Here is a 21370-nt window from a genome sequence, read left to right on the forward strand (position 1 = left end):
AAGTACCGGAGAGAGAGAGCTGGATTAAAGCGATGGATGACGAGATGAATTCTCATAGGAAGAATGGTACGTGGGAGCTAGTGGAGCTTAATCAAGATATGCATCCTCTATCAGTAAAATGGGTTTACTGTATTAAAGCCAAAGCCAATGGAGAAATTGATCGTTTTAAAGCTCGTCTGGTTATTAAGGGATACGAGCAGGTTTATGGCGTAAACTATACGGAAACTTTCAGTCCTGTAGTTCGATACGATACGATACGACTATTACTTTGGTTGGCTGCTGCAGACAATCTGGAAATCAGTCAATTTGACTGTAAAACGGCCTTCTTAAATGGAAAGTTGGAGGAGTCGATCTTCATGGTACAACCGGAAGGCTATGATGATGGGTCAGGACGGATATGCAAACTGATTCGGAGCTTGTACGGACTCAAACAGGCACCTCGGTGTTGGCATGAAAAATTGAGTCAGTTCTTGGAGTCCATCGGTTTCACGAGATGTCCATTTGATCCATGTGTATTCATTAAACGAAATGCTGATGGAAGTTGGATGATTATTGGCGTTTATGTTGATGACGGACTAGTCCTTGCACACCGGAAGAAAGACATCACTGAATAGAACGCTTGGACAATGGAGATATCAAAATTCATCAAGCTGCCTATGCACGAAAGACGTTGGAAATGTTCGAGATGGATGATTGTCGATCTTCAAAAGTACCTGCAGATCAGGCATCATTGAATATTTTATATGATGAGAAGGAAGCCGACGTCGAACATCCTATTGCCTCTGCCATTGGGCGTCTTATGTACCTTGTAGTTACTACAAGACCTGACTTGGCCTTTGCGGTTGGAAAGGCAGCTCAGCAAATGTCGAAACCAACAATAGGCTTATGGAAATTTGTTAAACGTATCCTTAGATATTTAAGCGGAACAGTAGGGCTAGGTATTACTTATAGTAAGTCCTTTGATAATTATTTGACTATATTTACTGATGCAGACTATGCGGGAGATGTGTTAACAAGGCGCTCCACTACCGGTTATGTGTCAACTTTGGGAAATGGAGCTATTACATGGAGTAGTCAGCGACAAAACTGTGTAGCCTTGTCGACAACGGAGGCTGAGTATGTGGCGGCATCCACAGCGGCCAAGGAGCTAGTATGGTTGCATAACATTGTAAACGAATTCAAACCTGGAATTCAAGCTCGCCTCCTCGTGGACAATCAAGCTGCGATTCGTCTAGCTAACAATCCTGAACAACACAAAAGAACGAAGCACATCGCAGTGAGATATCACTACATTCGAGAATTGGTGTCGGAAAAGAAGATTGTATTAGAATATATCGAAACGAATAATCAAGTAGCTGATATGTTCACAAAGTCTGTAGGACCGTTGCGTTTAAAAGAACTTAGTTATAAAATTGGTCTTATGTAACCCGAATACAGTTTTAGGGAGAGTGTTGTGGAGAAAATTGTATTAGTTTTCTATTAAGATCTCATCTCATATATTTGTATTGTCTATGCTTATTTTGATCTTCCGTTGGATACACTGCGTATGCGCGCTACCGTAACTTTTCCCGCGTTCGTTAACTTCCCCCCAGACTGAGCACGACGCTTGCCTCGATCAGTTCGCATTTTTAGTTTGGCCACTGTACTCAGTTGTTTACAAAGCATTATAATAAAAAAGGATATCCTGAAACTGAGCCGCTGTATACAATGTTTCTCTAAATCCTCCATGACCATGTCGGCTAAGATGGGAGAGAGGGGAGACCCCATCGGGCTTCCGAAGATCTGTTCATAAAATTGGCCGTTGAACAGAAAACTAGTAGAACTAAGGATCAAGTCTACGGCACTCAAGAATTGTGGAAGGCTGAGATCAGTTTTTGTAGTGATGTAATTCCATCTCTCTTCATAATCGCTTTTAAAACCAGATCTTTAGGTACGTTAGTGAAAAGAGAAGTGACGTCTAACGAAATTAAAACGTCACCGTCTCCCACTGTTACTCCTCTAATCAATTCTACAAAGGACCAGCCGTCCTTAACATATGATTCAGGTTTAGGAACAGATTTTTCTAAAATATTTTGCAAACGACTGGCGATATTATAGAGCGTACTGCCTAAAGTGGAAACAATTATACGTAATGGTGAGCCAATTTTATGAATCTTCGGGAGCCCGTAACTGCGCGGGAGATTCCCATCAGTGCAATTTAATTGTCTAAAAACTTGCTCATTGATGATGCTCATGTTAAACCAAGACTTTGCCAATTCGTTGATTTTTGATGTTATTTTTCTTATAGGATTGCTTTTCAATTTTTTGTACGTGGAACTGTCACTAAGTAAGTCAGTCATCTTATTAACGTACTTTTTTCCATGATCACGGTAACTTGGCCCTTGTCTGCCTTTGTAACAAAGACATCATCGTTGTTGCGGAGGAATAACCTTTTACAGAATCTAAATTCTTGCAAAATAAACTTCTCTATACACTTTATATGTTTATTAGTCCGCAAGAACTTAAACAACGAATTCGAAATACGGTTGCGCGCTTCGTCAACAATATCGTCAGAAATCTGGTAAACATTGAATTCGAAATTTTTAATTACGTCGACCACCGAATTTATGCGATCTCTCTTGTCATTGCTGTCAACTGGTAGAGCGAATCTATCGCCAAGACTAAGAAACCTCAGTACTCTGTCTGGGATTTGTTTGCTGCTAATATTAATAATCCATTTGTTGTGATCAAAGTTTATTAACGAATTAATAACTGGGTTTTGCGCAGCTATAACTGTGTTAAATTTATTAATAAGTTTTCTTTGTATTTTTTGGTCATATGTATGGAAATAATCGTTGTTAGCATAGAAAAAGTTGTTGACAACATGACCAGGTAAGAACGCACGAAGTTGGTTCTCTATTCTAATGATCTTGGAACGAATAAAACATAAATTAACATTAGTATCATTAATTTCAAAATTAAGGAATTTTGTCTGTATGCGTCTCTTGAAAAGAGTAAACTCGTGTTTTACCCTATTACTATGCAATTCGATATTCAACTGCAGCCGGTGTAAGTGTGGAGGTAAGACATCAAATCTTCGAAGCAAAAATCTTAGTTGTTGATTAGCGGAAATAGCCTTGAGTTTGATCTTCATCCAAGACTTCAATAATAACGTTGTCTTCCGTCCAAACCGTCTCGTGATGTTGACAAAAAATCCTTCGTTACGATGAAACACCATTTTTCTGGTCCAAGGTGTGCGATAAATAAACAAATTTTATTGTTTTTGACCAGCGCGATATTATGACGATTTTGTATAGTTTTTTATTGTTAAATGTATTATTTTGTCTTTTGTTTAGTTTTGCGTTTGTCTTGACGTTGTCAGGACACCACGTCAACGATGCATGTAAAGAGCATCGGCAAGCCCCCTGCAAAAAATGCCCGTTTTCGGTACCTTGATTTTTGAAACTTTTTTTATGCCAAATGGTTACTTATGATGACCCAATAATCCCTGCAAAATTTTAAGAGGAGCATACGCCCCGTTTAAGAAATATAGGGGGTCAAAGTTGATCATTTCCAATCAAAAAATATAGCAGCTTCACATTTATACTCCAATAATAATGTCCAAAAAATTCAGCCGAAATGGTTCTTTTAAGATTTTTGGCTGCTGATTACAAATCTGAAGTCAGATTTTAAAAATTCAAAATGGCGGATTTAATATGGCGGACGAATTTTTCTTAAATTCATCGGATTCACTTGAAACTCGTTACTCGGGGGTTTTGGGGGTCGCTGATTACGAAATTGAAGTCAGTTTAGAGAAATTCAAAATGGCGGATCTAATATGGCGGACTGATTTTTTCAAAATTCATCGGATTTACTTGAAACTCGTTACTCGGGGGTTTTTGGGGTCGCTGATCACGAATCTAACGGTGAACTAACTTTTAACCAACACTAAATCTTCTTTGTCACTACATTAAATCTACATAGAACCTATTTTGTCCTACAATGGACCTATTTTTCCTTACATTGGACCTATATTCTACCTAGGAGCGGTGAGCATCGAGCGGACTGAGTCTCGTTTTAAACAGTTCGGCTAATGAAATCGAGACTACACATTCCAAACCGATTACAATGTATTGTAGAAAACTTCAACCTTTCAAAAGTTAGAGCAGCGTTTTTGGAAATGGAATATGTAACACTTGATAATGTTGAAAACAACCAACAGCTTCGCTTTCCACAACTTACACTAGACGATTTGTATAATATTAGTCTGGGTCCTTATCAAATACTAAATGCTACTTCCTATTATGCAGAACATCAGAATGAAGGAATATTTCTGGTTTCTAAGTTTCAACCAAACCCAAAACACAAAACAGCAGCTATTGGATACACAGATTTTAATATTACTATCCAAGATCCTATATTAATAAAAGCTTACATGAAATCACGATACCGTGGTGGAAAACACCATCACATCTTTGTTCTTTTTGACAGAGCCTTAACAGGACAAAACTCTATTAAAGAATATTTTTGTACGTGTGAAAGTGGCGCTAGAACAGTTGGCTGTTGTAGTCACATTATGACAATTATTTGGTTTCTTGGATACGGACAATATCATGAAATAAGTACACCTAACCCTGGAATATGTGACGTTTCTATAACTATACCTAAGGAAAAGCCACAACCAATGCAAACAGAAAACTAAAGAACCTACATTACAACTTGCCTTTGCTGGCTGGATTGTCGATTACAACTTGCCTTTGCTGGCTGCATTATGCATTACATCTTGCCTTCGTTGGTTGGATTATTACATCTTGCCTTTGCTGGCTGGATTATACATTACATCTTGCCTTCGTTGGTTGGATTATTACAACTTGCCTTTGCTGGCTGGATTGTCGATTACATCTTGCCTTTGCTGGCTGGATTATGCATTACATCTTGCCTTTGCTGGCTGGATTATGCATTACATCTTGCCTTTGTTGGTTGGATTATTACAACTTGCCTTTGCTGGCTGGATTATGCATTACATCTTGCCTTCGTTTGTTGGATTATTACAACTTGCCTTTGCTGGCTGGATTGTCGATTACATCTTGCCTTTGCTGGCTGGATTATGCATTACATCTTGCCTTCGTTGGTTGGATTATTACAACTTGCCTTTGCTGGCTGGATTGTCGATTACATCTTGCCTTTGCTGGCTGGATTATGCATTACATCTTGCCTTCGTTGGTTGGATTATTACATCTTGCCTTTGCTGGCTGGATTATGCATTACATCTTGCCTTCGTTGGTTGGATTATTACAACTTGCCTTTGCTGGCTGGATTATGCATTACATCTTGCCTTCGTTGGTTGGATTATTACAACTTGCCTTTGCTGGCTGGATTGTCGATTACAACTTGCCTTTGCTGGCTGCATTATGCATTACATCTTGCCTTCGTTGGTTGGATTATTACATCTTGCCTTTGTTGGATATATTAGATCCGCCATTTTGAATTTTTAAAATTTGACTTCAGATTCGTAATCAGCGACCCCCAAAACCCCCGAGTAACGAGTTTCAAGTGAATCCGATAAATTTAAGAAAAATCAGTCCGCCATATTGGATCCGCCATTTTGAATTTTTAAAATCTGACTTTAGATTCGCAATCAGCGACCCCCAAAATCCCCGAGTAACGAGTTTCAAGTGAATCCGATGAATTTAAGAAAAATTAATCCGCCATATTGGATCCGCCATTTTGAATTTTTAAAATCTGACTTCAGATTCGTAATCAGCAGCCAAAAATCTTAAAAGAACCATTTCGGCTGAATTTTTTGGACATTATTATTGGAGTATAAATGTGAAGCTGCTATATTTTTTGATTGGAAATGGTCAACTTTGACCCCCTATATTTCTTAAACGGGGCGTATGCTCCTCTTAAAATTTTGCAGGGATTATTGGGTCATCATAAATAACCATTTGGCATAAAAAAAGTTTCAAAAATCGAGGTACCGAAAACGGGCATTTTTTGCCGATGCTCTTTGTTATGCGGATTAGTGTAACCTAAAGCACTTGATAAGGACCGGAATTCGGTCGAAACGTTGTGCAATTTGGTTTCAATTGGCCAGTTGGGTCGAAAATAAAACGACTTATTTTGAAATATTTATTAACATAAAAATTATTTGTTAACGTAATACTATTTTTGTTAATTAAGGAAGGAAAGGATTTTTAGGAGTCAGAGGAACAGCTACGCATAAATAAAATATATTACCTATATGTATATTAATATTATTTTATTTCAAAGTAAATTAAAAAAAAAAGTACGTATGATATAAAAGTTATTTCTCATAATAATGAATTTGAATTTCCGTGATTTTTTTTTTCTCTTCTCCAGCTTCGCCTCTGCCTCTGCCTCTTCCTCTACCTCCACCTCTTCCTCTGCCTCTGCCACTGCCACTGCCACTGCCACTGTCTCTGCCTCTGCCTCTGCCTCTCCCTCGCATCGCGTTATATACCGCCCGCACCAACGAGCTTAACGTTTCAGGCTGTAACAAAAAATAAATATTTTAAGTAAAATGACATTTTCGCGTATATATATATGTAGGAGTGGGCTCCTAGTTCGGTGGCGCTAACGACAGAGGACCCGCGCGCGCGGCGCTTGCGCGAGAACAGTAGTGTAGGTCAGGGAGCGCGCGGGGAGAGTGAGTAGTCGACCGACTCCGTCTTGAGACATGCTCCGAGTAGGACGTGTCTAGTTTACTCTCTTCGGGCGGATTCTATCCGATTATTGCTTATATATATTCATAATTTTATTTCATTCGCTTCACATATATCCCGCTTTGCGCTTCGCAATATATCCTGCTCCGCATTTGCATGGGAATGCTTGCACGTGTTTCTGGAATGGCTTGGAGGAGCACATGACGCAGGAGTATTGGCCGCTTGCTTGAGAACGCTGAGGACATTCTGTGAGCTGACGAGCGAGATAACTATGTCTGTTCTTTATATGCCTTACTTTTCTTTAAAAAATAAAATTTACTCCAGATATTTTTACTCCGTTTTGCTATTATACTTTGGGTTTATATTTTCGTTTTCACCTGTACTTCTTTAGTTAATTATCGTCATTCTTAGATACATTCTGGAGCATTCCGTACGTTGGCCTTACCGTTCTTTAAAATTCACTTCGGATATTTTCTCTGTTAAGCTACTATATTTACTACTTCGTTTTCGCCTATATGCTCATATTCGCTGATTTCATGCTTATGCTTATATATTTAATTAATTAACTATAGTCATTTTGAGATTCTGGAGTTTTTTGATTTTCTATTTCTATTGTTATTACTATTTCTTCAGAATAGCTAGTATCTATTGAAATTTCGTTAATTTGTACTATACTTGTATGTGCTGTCGTTATTGTATCTGTATTTATTATTCGGGAACATTTTGGATACCGTTCATATCAGAACATTATATTTGCCTTATTAATCACATTACGAACTTGCAATATTTCGGAGTATTTATTGTATGTTCGTTCCTTACATTGTTACTTTTTGCATTATATGCCTTATTATTTATGATTTAATTGTATTTTTCTTTCAGCTAAATGGTTTAATATTTATATTATTGCCTGCGATAGGTTCTTTCGGAACTCGTTATTTCGAATTGTGTGTTTACATTCCGTTGCTCGCCTTGGTTTTTGCGTGTTTTTCAGAGGCGGGCTGCTTCCCTCTTGTGTTATTGTAACAGTGTGTTCTATTCGAGAATATTTATGAGAGTCTTTTCTTCGCATTCCTGTTCCACACTCCATATTATTCTTATTCTGATATTTCTGTTTCTCTAATAATATATTATATGGTGAATAAAATATTATTTTTCACTTCTCTTTTTATTATTATTGTTTTTCTACTAATATATGCGGAAATATATTTTTCGCATACCGATTTATTGTGTACTCATCATGACTAAGGGTGGGAATCGAGGGAATCGTTCTCCCTCCTCCCCTAAGGAGAATAAAAATGGTAACTTTTCTAAGCGACTTAAAAAGGACGATAATAATGAGTCGTCCTCGTCCTCGTCCTTGGCCTTGGTCCTAGTTAATATTGACCCTGCTTCTTCTAGACTTCGCTTTATTCAGTCTCAGTTGGGGAATAGATATTCGGATAATATTCTTGCTCCTTTTTCGGTTCATATTGAGAGTGCTTCTAACTCGTCTGATAATATTGGTAATGCTCACCCTATGAAAATTGGCAAACTTTTATGTAATAAATATAATATTAATACCCTGCAAAGACTTGGCAGGAATTTAATTAAAGTCGAGTTTGAGGATTACTTGGAAGCTAACTCGTTTGTTGAAACTAAAAACCTCCTTCCCTCGGATTTGTATGCTTATATCCCTAACTATAAGTTGTTCAGAACCGGAATTATCAGAAATGTAGATATCCACCTTTCCTGTGAGGAAATTATGGATGGTATTTCTTGGCCTGATGCTCCGGTGAAAATTCTCTCTCTTGAAAGAATGAAGTATCGAGATAGAACAAGTAGTGAAATCAAGGATTCGTTTTTGATTAAAGTCTCTTTTGCATCTAATCTCCTTCCGGAATTTGTATATATTTGGAGAGTTAAGTGTAGAGTTTTTCCCTTTGTTAATAAAGTTCGTAACTGTCATAACTGCCATAGATGGGGACATTCTGCGGCTGCTTGCAGAGGTAAACCTCTGTGCGTGAGCTGTGGATTGTCACACCTTACGTCTGAAGCCTGTAACTCAGCTCTCTGCTGCATCAATTGCAGGGGTGAACATGTCTCATCTGATCTTTCTTGCCCTACCTATTCAGCACATCGGATAATAAATACCGTTATGGCCTATACAAATTCTTCCTTCTCTCAGTCGAGAAGACTGGTTAGGTCTAGAGGTATTGAGTCTTGCCAACAGGCCATTAGTGAGTTTAGGTCCCAAGCCTATTATGCCTGGATTAAGGTGGTTCCTAATGAGATTGTGGAAGGTAATCTTCGTCGTAAGAATAAGAGAATTAGTCAGTCGACTAGTGTTAGCGATGGATCTGAATTGTCTCCACCCCCCCCCCCCCGATTTGGAATCTACTATTCGTCCTTCCGGCGAAGGGTCTATGTCTGGCGAGGCTATGGACCTCCAAATCGAACCTCGTTCGGATTTGATTTCGGAATATGTTTTGCCTTCATTATCTGGTCTATTCCCGAATCCCGATATTATTCTTAATGATATACGAATGTTATATAATAGTGAAAAATCCCATATAAGGGCTCATACTGTGTCGCAGTATCTGCGTGTTTTGTTTAGTAAACTTCAGTAGGGCATAAGTTATGAGGATTATGCAGTGAAACAGCAGGGGAATTACGGGTAAATTTCAAGAATTTTCTAATATGATTAATGATTTCGATGTAGTGTGCTTGCAGGAGACTTGGCTCCATGTGAGGTCTTACTTTTCCCTTAAAGATTTCCTTGCTTTTAGAAGCGATAGACCTAATGATTTTATAGGTGGTGGCACTGCCATCATATGCCGACCTGAGTTGGACCCTATCTCTATAGAAATCGATTTCCCTGGTAATCCAGGTATTGAATTCACATGTATTTCTCTTTTTAATAATAAGGTCCCATAGAATTCTGGTTGTGTCTGTCTATAAACCCCCGGATGTATATATTAACCAAACCTGTTGGAGAGATTTTATTTTCCGAGTCGTTGGTGCCTCTGATTCAGGAGATATTATTTTTTGTGGGGATTTCAATTCCCAGCATGAGTCCTGGGGTTCTTCCAGGAACAATGGAGATGGTGTATCCCTTTTAGAGGCAACTTTACATTATGACCTTGTTCTCTTATTTAATAATGGGGACCCTACCAGAGTCTCTGATGATCCGAGCATCCATAGCTGTCCTGATATCACTTTTATTTCTAACTCACTATGTCAAGATTGCTCTTGGTCTATTTCTGAAGAACCCTTTGGTAGTGACCATTTTCAGATCTATATTCAATTTTCCCCTGTTGCCAGTTCTGTTGATTCTAATAAAAGACCTAGGATGTGTATGAATAAGATGCAAAAGGATTACTTTAGTGATTTAATTAATGCAGCTATGGAAGGTTTCACTCTTGGAGGTATTTCTAGAGGTTGTGCGTATGATCAGTGGGGCTTCCTCTGTAATTGATTGTGCCCTTAAGGCTGGTGCATCAATTTTTGATGCTACAGGACACATCCAGTATTTTGATGGAAAGTCCCAGACCTGTAAATCTTATAAACCTAATTTTAAAAATCGTACCCGTAAACCATGGTGGGACTCGGAATGTGAGGAGGCTGTTGCTCAAAGGAAGAGATCTTTCAAGAACTGTTGTGCTCGCTTTTCTAGGGAGAATGTTGATCTGTACAGGAAGAGTTCTGATTATGCCAGAAGAACTATCCGTCGAAGAAAAAAGGAAAATTTTGTCAATTTTGTTAATGATTTAAATGAAAATTTTAATATTAAAACTTTTTGGAAAACGATCAATTCTTTTAAAAATTCTGTATTTTTCAAATCAAACAATCCCCCTTCAAGTAGTAAATTTCAAGGTATAAATAAATTCATTGATAATTTTTCACCCCCTGGGCCTTTAATCGGTTTGAAAATATTTCCGATACTCCTTTCACTTCTTTATTCGATGACGAATTCTCCTTTTTTGAGCTTAATGTGACTATTGACTCTTCCAGAGATTCTAGCTCTCCTGGCCCGGATCTGATTGGTTATCATCTTTTGAAGTTGCTTCCTGACTCTGCTAGATCTAAGCTCTTGGACATTTTTAACTTAATTATTCGCGATGGGTCATATCCGTCTCAATGGCGGCGATTTGATGTGGTACTTATTCCTAAGCCTAACAAGGTGGACTTTAGACCTATCTCCTTGGCTTCCAATGTTTTGAAAATATTTGAAAAAATGATTAAGGGACGATTTGAGAAGTTCATTGAGTTGGAAATGCTTTTACCCAATTGTCAGTTTGGATTCAGGAGGGGTAAATCATGTGATGACTGCCTGGTTCTTATCAACCTGGAGGTATATAAAGCCTTTGCTCAACGTTCCATGACGGGTGCTCTCTTTTTAGATATTAAAGGTGCCTACGATAATGTCAATCCCTGTACCTTGTTTAGCCTGATAAATAAACTTAGGATTCCTTCTGGGTATAAGAAATTTTTCATGAACTTTCTCCTAGGTCTGCGTGTTTTTATGAGTCGGGCATTTCATATGGTAGTAGGCTTCTGCAAAGGGGCTTATCTCAGGGGTCTGTCCTGAGCCCGTTATTGTTTAATTTATATGTTAAGGATATTCTACTGCATGTTCCTCATAATGTTGTCTTATTACAATATGCTGATGATATCGCGATTCTATGTTCTGACAGTTTATTGGATAATATTATTTTTGGTTTGAGGTCGACCTTTATTCGACTGGAGAAGTGGTTGAATGATTTGGATCTGTCGGTTTCTCTCCCAAAAACTCAATTCACTATCTTTCATCGTAAAAGATCTTTGATCCTGCCTGATATTCTGGAGTTGCCTGGTGGCAATATACCTCTTAGCCTTTCTATTAAGTATTTGGGGCTGATTATGGACCGTGGTCTTAGATGGAAGGATCATATCTCCTCCTTGCGAACCAAGTCTTTCACTTTTGTGAATATTTTGAAATGGCTTGCGGGAAGATCCTGGGGTATCAGCCCCATTCTTGCGATTAACTTCATTAACGCTACCCTTGGTGCGATTTGTGAGTGGGGCTCTATGTGGTATATTAGCGCTGCTCGCTCTTATCTCGGGACCGTCGAGAGTCTGTTATGCTCTGCGTACAAGGTTGCTCTGAATATTCCCAAATCTTCCTCTAACAGGGTGTGTTGGGTGTTTTCGGGTCAGAGATCCTTTATTAGAAGAATTTCGTATAAATGCGACAAATATTTGGGTAGATCTATTTAATTGCGTAATAATAAAATGATAAATAAGGTTGCTAATTTGCATTGGTTGAATAATCGGCAAAACACTGCTCCGAGTAATGTTCCCTTCATTGTCTCTCGATGGCCTGTAATAGTTCCGTTCCGCAGTCATTTATATACCTGGGATGTACATCCGGTTTTCTCTTTCCCGTCACATATTTTCGCTGTTTCCCCTCCCATAGATAGCACCTCTGGTCAGTTTGCTAAGGATAACGGTAACCCTAACTTGGCTTTCACTAATTTGATCTCTCTGAATAGATCTTTCCCTACTGAGATTGATATTTTTACCGATGGTTCTAAATCTGTGGGGACTGATGGAGTTCCATTTGCGGGCTGCTCGGTTCGGATTCCCAAATTAAATATTACTCAACGAATTAAATTGAATAGATATACAAGCTCTTTCTCCGCAGAGGCTCTGGCGATTATTGCTGCTGTCGATTTGACGCTGGTCAATTCGTGGGAACATGTTAACATATGTACGGATTCGTGGAGCGTCTTGCAAACTATCGCAAATATTAAACCATTTAGCAATGGCAAACTTAGCCCTTTGGTTCCGAATCTAAAGTCTAAGCTTAGTCTTGCCGCTGCAAGCGGCTTGACGGTTAGATTTTCATGGTGTCCTGCACATAAAGGAATTTTGGGTAATGAGCAGGCCGACTCGGCTGCTAAGGAAGCTTCGCTAAGTGGCTCCTTACTTAGTAACAAAATTTCTCATAAGGATATTTCATCTCATCTTTTGTATGCTTACAACGATATTGATGCGGGGTTCTTGGACCGTATTAATAATGGATCGGGCAGGTTTTACATGGAAAATCTGGCCGATCTAAATTTGAATCTGTCATTTTTATCAAAGTTTAGAATTAGCAGGAGAAATTTTGGAATTATGGCTCGTTTGCTTGCTGGTTACCCATATACTAACGTTATTAAGTATAGGTTTGGTATCGGCGAATCCCCCTCATGCCCTTGTGGCTGTGAGTATCAAGATGTTGATCATTTATTCTGGGCATGTAGCCGGTTTGAAAGTGGTAGATCTAGGTTTTTACGATCTCTTTTTGACCTTAAACTCTTGGCTCCTTTTTCTTGCCTATATTTATATAGTAACTTTAATTACAAGATTGTTAAGGCGATACTCTCCTTTATTAAAGATTGTAATCTTGGGTTGTTGATACGTGCGCATGGCACATTTGAATTTTTGAAGTTATCGACCTCTCAGTTGGTCAAAGTAATAACTGAATCGGCTTGAAGCCTCCTGTAAATGATACAAGAGGGCTCCAGTGCTCCCCGCCACTGGATCCACTGTCTTGTATGGAAAGCGTGGTACCATGGCCTGTTGAGCCAGAGATCCATTAGGGGCGCAAAGAAGAAGAAGAAGAAGAGTAGTCGACCGCGCTCGGAGAAGGACTGTATACGCATCATGAAGTAACTTTATGATACGCATATATCGGCATTGAAGTCCTTAAGTTGTATTAAAGAAAACGTCCGTTCCTGCACCATCCTCGGTATCGTAACCCTACAGTTGGGGGCTTGTCCGGGATCGAGGCCGACAGCGTGTGTGGGATCGGTGAAGTCGAAAAGAAAAGTCGAGTTACGTCGTAAAGTCGGGCGACTCGGAATCGCAACCAAAAAGTCGTGAGCGGGCTCGAACGTGTCGCACGCGCGACGCTCAGCGAGCCAGCAAATTGTTACAGTCGAAGTTGTGCGGATTTCCATCAAACGTGCGAAACGGTGTGTACCGCGGAAGTCGCCGCGTGCAAGCCAACGTTGAAGTTGCGTGCGTTTAATCGAGTTCGCGATACGGCGGCCATCATAGAACGTGGCACGAGCCGAGCAGTCGTGCAAGAGAGACAGTGGTGTTTGAGACGGTTGTGGGCAGAAGACGGTCGAAAAGCAATCGCGTGCAAGAGGCAGCCGTGTGTCGAGTGCATCATCGTACGCAGGACATAATCGTGCAACGTAAAGTGCCGAAATATTTACGACGCCGCGGACGCCGCCTCCCAAAGAAAAGGCGCCAACGGTCAGCGGAAACGAAGGAGGCGACCGTACGGCGAATACAGAGGACGCGTCGAACGTCGTGCGAAAGATGGACGGCGTCGGTAATACCGACAGAAGAGCGGGAAAACAAATAGCCGACCAAGTCGACTCGCAAACACCGCAGATACCGATCGAAAAGATGACAGTGTTACAACTCCAAGACGTAAGAAAGGCTTATCGATAGCAGGAAAAAAAAAGGTCCTGGCAGATCGTTTGCAAAAAGCAATAGACAACGAGGACGATGGATCGGAGATCGACGCGACGGATGACAGCAGCGACGATGAAGAGGTTAAACAACTGACAGTGGTGCATGGTGCTCAGGATCGAAGACAGCGCCATTTGCAGCCACTGGGGCGTACCACACGTCAGCAGACGAGACGTCATAGCTCGCCGAAGCGAACCGTCCGGCGAGTTCAAACACAAGAATTGGTAAGCAACAGTGAAGACGACCCGGAAGAAACGCAAGACGAAACGCGAGTGCGAGCAAATCGTCGGCACGGCGTGCCAAACGAACGAGAAATGACACAAGTAAATCACATGAAAGCTGCATTTACTATCATAGATGTTGAAGGAAGTATCCTTACTTTCACCGGTGACGATAAGATGACCATCCAAAATTTGATTGAGGAGTTCGAAGATACGAGCGTCCTGTTGCAATGAAGCGATTTACAGAAGGTAATTTACGGAAAAAAATGCTTCGCGGGTCGGCGAAACAATACATTGCCTTACAGCAAGGACTAGTGTCGTGGGCGGCTCTCAAAGATTGTCTCATTAAAGAATTTGAAGTGGAGGTTAACAGCGCGACAATCCACTCTCAATTACAGAAGCGTAAGCGTCAAGCCAACGGGACTCCGCGTCAATACGTGTACGCTATGCGAACGATCGCGAATCAAGGCCGTGTAGAAGACGAGGCCCTTATCCAATACATTATTGACGGCATCCCGGATTATGAAGCAAATAAGCAGATTTTGTATAACTCACGGATGATCGACGAGGTGAAGAAGAATCTGGAGCTCTATGACCGCATGCGCGAGAAGTCGGGCCGGAAGAAACCAGCAGGTAAAGCTGACGCAAAGGGCGAATCAAGCAAGGATGACGCGAAAGAAAAGAAGGACGCGAAGCAATCGACAAAAAAGGCTCATTGTTTTGCATGTGGATCACCGGATCATGCGGTTAAGGATTGTCCCCACAAAGACAAAGGACCGAAGTGCTTCCGATGCGACCAGTACGGACACGTGTCAAGTAATTGCGAGCAACCAGCCAAGACAAGCAAGAAAGACGAAAAAATCAACTGAGTGACTGTTGACGAAGAGACCATCGCGATTCAAGTTAACGGTATAGACACGCTGGCTATACTGGATACAGGCAGTTCCAAAACTATTTTACGGGAAGATGAATACGTGAAGATCGGCAGTCCTACGCTAAAACCGACGGTACGCTTATTTAGAGGATTTGGAAACGCGCGAAGCAAGGCGAAAGGCGTCTTCGATGCAGAGTTATTTCTTATTGCAGAGTTATGCAGAGATAATTCAAGACAAAGTTTATTGCAACGAAGTATATGTTGTTCCAGTCGAAACAATGGACGCGAGGATGCTCATGGGGAAAGACCTACTCAAACAGATGGATATCCGTATTCTCGGTGGACAGACAACATTCCGGAAGATAAAGGCAATTGACGATGGAACACCCGCGCACGAGGTCAAGAGCGAAGAGAGTGTGCAGGGTAACCGACCCAAAGACGAAGATGGCGATGAGGTCAGTGCAGAATGGGAGCGATGTGGTTTGTCTACAATCAACTACGTCGAGCCCGATGAAATCAGTGTTCGAGGACCTTACGCAGAAGAGATCAGGAAGCTGATAGACGATTACAAGCCGATCAAGCAGGTGCGGCCTAAAGTCGAAATGAAGATTGTGCTGCAAGATCAAGAACCTGTTCGTGCTAAACCACGGCGACTGTCAGTGCAAGAAAGACAGATCCTACAGAAGCAAGTCGATGAATGGTTGAGAGACGGAATCATCAAGCCCAGTAGAAGCCCTATTCGAGTGCCGTGGTACTCGTGAAGAAAAAAGACGGAACTTATCGCGTCTGTATTGATTATCGTCCAATCAACAAGAAGATTATTCGAGGCCAGTTTCCAACACCGTTGATTGAAGACTGTATCGATGATTTGGCCTCAGCCCGAGTTTTCTCGGTGATCGACCTGAAGAATGGCTTCTTCCACGTCCCAGTTGCGGAAGACAGTCAACCGTATACATCCTTTGTGACGCCTGACGGACAGTATGATTTCCTGTTTTCCCCATTCGGTCTGTGTAACAGTCCGACCGAATTTTTGATATTCATGGAGGAAGTTTTCTATGAACTCATCAGGCGACGCATTCTTCGCAAGTATTTAGACGACGTCGTCATACCGGGTAGGAATGAAGAAGGAGCAATGTACGGACTTCGTGAGACCCTGAGAGTTGCAGTTGAAAATGGGTTGGTGATCAACTGGAAGAAATGCAAGTTCCTGGAACGAGAGGTGGAGTTCCTTGGACATATTGTCAGAGGTGGCTGTGTTCGTCCCTCCAACGAAAAGATCAAAGCAGTGCAGATGTTTCCGAGGCCGAAGTGTCGAAAGGATCTCCAAAGTTTCCTTGGTTTAACAGGCTACTTTCGCAAGTTTGTTTTAGATTACGCAATTATCGCTCGACCATTATCTGATCTCCTGAAGGACAATAAGGGGTTCGGTTTCGGAGCAGCGCAAGAGGAGGCGTTTGACAGGTTAAAGGCGATATTGTCGAAGGAGCCCGTGCTGCGAATCTACAAGCCGGACGCAATCACGGAACTCCATACGGACGCCAGCAAGCTGGGATACGGGGCAATTCTGCTGCAGAAGGACTCAGTAGACGACAGCTTCCATCCAGTCTACTATATGAGCCGCAAGACGTCGGATGCCGAGCAGAAGCTTCACTCGTACGAATTGGAAGTGCTCGCCATCGTCAACGCGTTGAAGAAATTCCGAGTCTACCTACAGGGTATTAAATTCATGATCGTAACGGACTGTGATGCATTCCGGAAGACATTGGACAAGCGTGACCTGCCGGCCAAGGTCGCAAGATGGGCGTTGTTCATGGAAGAATTCCAGTACGAGGTAGAACATCGAGCAGGATCACGTCTACGACATGTAGACGCCCTCAGTCGCTATCCCGTCCTAATAGTGGACGACACGGTTACGCAGATGATACAGAAACGACAGGACGAAGATGAGAGACTACGAGCGTTAAAACGGATACTGGAGACGGAGCCGTACGAAGATTACATAGTCGAGAACGGTTTATTAATGAAAAGAATCGATAACAAGGTCGTCATAGCGCTTCCTAGTAGTATGCACATGGACATCATTCGCAGAGCCCATGAAAACGGACACTTCAGTGTGAAAAAAATGTCTGAAAGCATCAAGGAGGACTTCTACATCCCTAAGTTGAAAGAGAAGCTTGAGAGATTTGTCAGTTGTTGCGTACCATGCATTCTGGCGGACAGAAAGAAGGGAAAGATGGAAGGAGAGCTCATGCCTATCCCGAAAGGGGATATACCATTGTCGACGTATCACATCGATCATCTTGGCTCGATGACATCAACGTCGAAGCTCTACAAACACTTGTTCATAGTTGTTGATAGCTTCTCAAAGTTCGTGTGGTTATACCCCACCAAAACAACAAATGCGAAAGAGGTGGTTGCCAAACTGACGATGCAGCAAATGACGTTCGGCAGCCCACAACGGATCATCAGCGATCGAGGCACGGCATTCACATCAGGCGAATTTACGGACTACTGCACGTCAGAGAATATAGAGCACATCAGAATCACCACTGGAGTACCTAGAGGAAACGGCCAAGTCGAGAAAGTCAACAGAATCATTATACCAATACTAACGAAGCTGGCTTTGGATCATCCCGACAGATGGTATCGCTATGTAGACCAAGTTCAGGGTTGCCTAAACAGCACATATCAACGGAGTATTGGAATGACGTCATTGGAACTGATGTTTGGCGTAAAGATGCGGCGGAAGGAAGATCCACGAATTCTGGAACTAATTGAGCAAGAATCGGCCGAGTTGTTCGAGAATAATCGAGAGGACCTACGTAGTTTAGCCAAAGCAAATTTGTATAAGATACAAGAAGAAAATCGGCGTACGTTCAACCGAAACCGCAAGGCCGCTATATTGTACAAGAAGGGCGACATCGTGGCCATCAAACGAACACAGTTTGGTCCCGGACTAAAAATTAAAAAGAAGTTTCTTGGTCCATACAAAGTATCGCAGGTAAACGGCAACCATCGTTATGAGGTGATTCGAGTTGGAGAAGGAGAAGGTCCGAAAATAACTACTACGGCAGCGGACTACATGAAGCCATACCTGTACCAGGGAGGTGAATCTTCGGGGACCGAAGATTAGCAGAATGGCCGAGTGTAGGAGTGGGCCCCTAGTTTGGTGGCGCTAACGACAGAAAACCCGCGCGCGCGGCGCTTGCGCGAGGACAGTAGTGTAGGTCAGGGAGCGCGCGGGGAGAGTGAGTAGTCGACCGCGCTCGGAGAAGGACTGTATACGCATATATCGGCATTGAAGTCCTTAAGTTGTATTAAAGAAAACGTCCGTTCCTGCACCATCCTCGGTATCGTAACCCTACATATATATATATATATATATATATATATATATATACCCTACATATATATATATATATATATATATATATATATGTATATATATTGTAACGTTGCGGCTCGCCGCACCGTCGCGGCGCCCCGCCGCCGTCACAAGGCGCGGAATTTTGCGCCCAGGGACGGACCAGTAGGGCAACGACGAGATCTCCAGGAGTCGTATTTAATCGCGTTTCCGTATTCTGATTACCTTCTTTTGTTTTTATGCAATGTAATACGCGCGACACCTCACCCACACCACGGCAAACCTTCGAGGGAGTACTTGGCGAAAAAAATCAAGGACGATCGATAACCAAGGAGGGGTGGCTAACACGAAAACAGCAGAGATCGCGGGCTGGCGAGAGCAACGCGGCAGGAGGGCGGCACGTGCGGCAGCGACGGACGAGGCCACCGATAGCGAGGCCCCAAGCGCTTGGGTAAACACCCGGCTTCAGCAAATGATCTCCATAAAACACCGACCCACGGGGTGGCTGGCCACCGCCCCAGGGTCAAACCGGAGGCACACCGGCACGAGCGAAGTTCCTTCCGCCGCTAAGGACAAAAATTTGAGGAGTCGTACGCCGCCGAGGGACCGTTGCCCGCCCCCGAAGGACCTCGTATCAACAGCACTGCGCCGGGACACCGCGGGCTTACAAGCTCGCGCCCGATTGGCTCGCGCGCCCCTCAGAAAGGGGTACCGTATCAATTCCGCAATCGAGCGGGTTTAGCGTTTCACTCTCTGGTCGTCCGTCGGCGAGATAATACGTTTTGCTAAGATACGCGATAGCCACCCCGAGTCGGGCATTCCGATCTTTATCTGGCGGATCGAGGATCGTTGGTGGAAGGTGACGGCGAGGAGCCCAGGAGGAGGCGTATCACCGGTGAGGTTGCCCGTAAATCGCGAGATGTAAAGCCACGACACCGCCCTCCGGTGCACGCTCTCGCTCGGGATAACGCATGTTAAGATCGAGTGTAATTTCGCGATCGATAACGAGAGCGAAGGGCCTCGGGATGGTATCGTGGCCGCGGAACCGTGGTACAAGCGTTATGGCGAATCCCTGGAGGTTGCGATAGGCGTTAATGAGTTCGATATCGCGAGTATATTGCGTTGTCCTCGCGACCCTGGGTACGGCCGCATACGGGCCGGTACTTCGTAAATTGCGTTACCGTTTTTTCGCGTCGGGAAATTCTTGTGTTTGAGCGTCGGGGTTAGCGTGTCGATTTGTGTTCGGATCTCGTTATTACGGGTTGATCGCGTAAGGTTTGCTCTCGCGTGGAGAAACTTTGCGTCCGGTATTACTTGCGTTACGTCCTATGGCGTCCCTGCTCGCGATAACCTCGAATTTTGCGTTGGGAGGTCGATGGCATTGTTAATTGCGGCCGAATGTCGTTCCCGCCGATTGATTACTTATGTTAGACTTGTACTCGCGTTAAGAAATTACCGGCGTTCACACGTTTCGTGCGTTACTTGCGTAGTTCTTCATGGCGTTCCGTGGTTATTAGCGATACCGCGACTCTAGTATTTCGCGTTGACCGGCATTCTGCATCATTGGAGGACCGCATTAATCCAGTATTTTGCGTTAGTTATCGTATTCTTTGCCTGGTTAAATGACTCGGCGCCTCCCCGTTGCGCCCGAGCAAAATCACTCGCGTCAGGTTAAGATATCATGGTGACAGAGTTTTCGTACGGTTCCGGACGTGGTCTTCACGCAATCCCAGCGTGACGTACCATTATTTCGCGACATTTTACGTTGAACCTCACCCCTCTTAGTGATATTAAGTGTAGTATTCTTGCGTATTATAACTTTCGACTCGAATTATCAATTGTTTGAGAATAGCGCCTTCAGCGTGTTTATTAGAGACTCAATGAATACTTCATGGGTGTCTCGCGTCCGCATTAATATTATTTCTGTTAGAGGAATCTAGACACCCCGCCACCGGCTATTCTTGATTTATTTATTGAATTTATCTTGTGTTTGATCGAAGCCGGATGGATAAGCGTTGTTATTTTCTCGACAACCAGTACTCAATAAATGTTATTTCTTCGACAACCAGTAAGTACTCAATAAATGTTATTTTCTTTGTTATCTGACTGAGTATGAAACTAACGTGTCACCCTGCCGAATATTGCGCCGCCCTTCATTAACCCCGCCCGTGATTAGGTCAAGCTAGCCGATTCCATGCACCTCCACACTTCGTTTTGCGTCTCGTTCAGGTTTTCGCGATTTCGTGGACGCGAATGTACGCGTCTGGCACCCAACATTCGGAACATTTCGTGGAGTATCGGAGGTGCGAGGAAATCACTGGAGAGGCCGACCCTCCCGCTCTCCTAAGTCCTTTTGATCCGGCACACGTCCCGGAGCGGTCCGGGAGTGCAAAAAGGTCGTGACAATATATACACGTAAATAAATTTCATTATTAACACTTTGTCGAACGCTGTCACGTATGCGTCACATGTTATATGTGCAACTGTCGTTGCAAAGTGTTAACATTATTAATAATGATAAGAAATTATCCCATTATTTTAATACTTACGTTTAATACGATCGGTTGAGTCACCGTCGGAGCCGTTGCTGTCGTCGACATTGTCGCCATGGCCATGGGCGCCGTTACGACCGCCGGGGTCGTCGTTGACGTCGTGGCTCTAGAGGTACCTCTATTAAGCTGGGATCCCACATATCAGAAAATGATCCTACAGAGAAGATAAGTACACTATAATTTAGTGCTAATTAAGTGCTAATTAA

At 42.6% G+C, this 21370-nt stretch overlaps 1 long non-coding RNA gene and 1 pseudogene across 8 annotated transcripts in view; one reads left to right on the forward strand and one right to left on the reverse strand.

The window, feature by feature from the left end:
• Positions 1-685: 685 nt before the first annotated feature.
• Positions 686-1426, forward strand: LOC143905789 (uncharacterized; annotated as a pseudogene).
• Positions 1427-6224: 4798 nt separating this feature from the next.
• The window catches only part of LOC143905809 (uncharacterized), a 55302-nt gene continuing 40156 nt past the window's right edge, over positions 6225-21370 (reverse strand). For all 8 annotated transcript variants that reach the window (XR_013259326.1, XR_013259331.1, XR_013259330.1 and 5 more), the window contains 2 exons: positions 21162-21318; positions 6225-6493 (listed from right to left, as the gene is read on the reverse strand). This is a non-coding gene — a long non-coding RNA (uncharacterized LOC143905809). The remainder of the gene's footprint in view (positions 6494-21161; positions 21319-21370) is intronic.

The sequence above is a fragment of the Temnothorax americanus genome, unplaced genomic scaffold (genome assembly GCF_048541705.1).
Source record: "Temnothorax americanus isolate GAGA-0224 unplaced genomic scaffold, ASM4854170v1 Scaffold67, whole genome shotgun sequence".
In the NCBI taxonomy this organism is placed as follows: domain Eukaryota; kingdom Metazoa; phylum Arthropoda; class Insecta; order Hymenoptera; family Formicidae; genus Temnothorax; species Temnothorax americanus.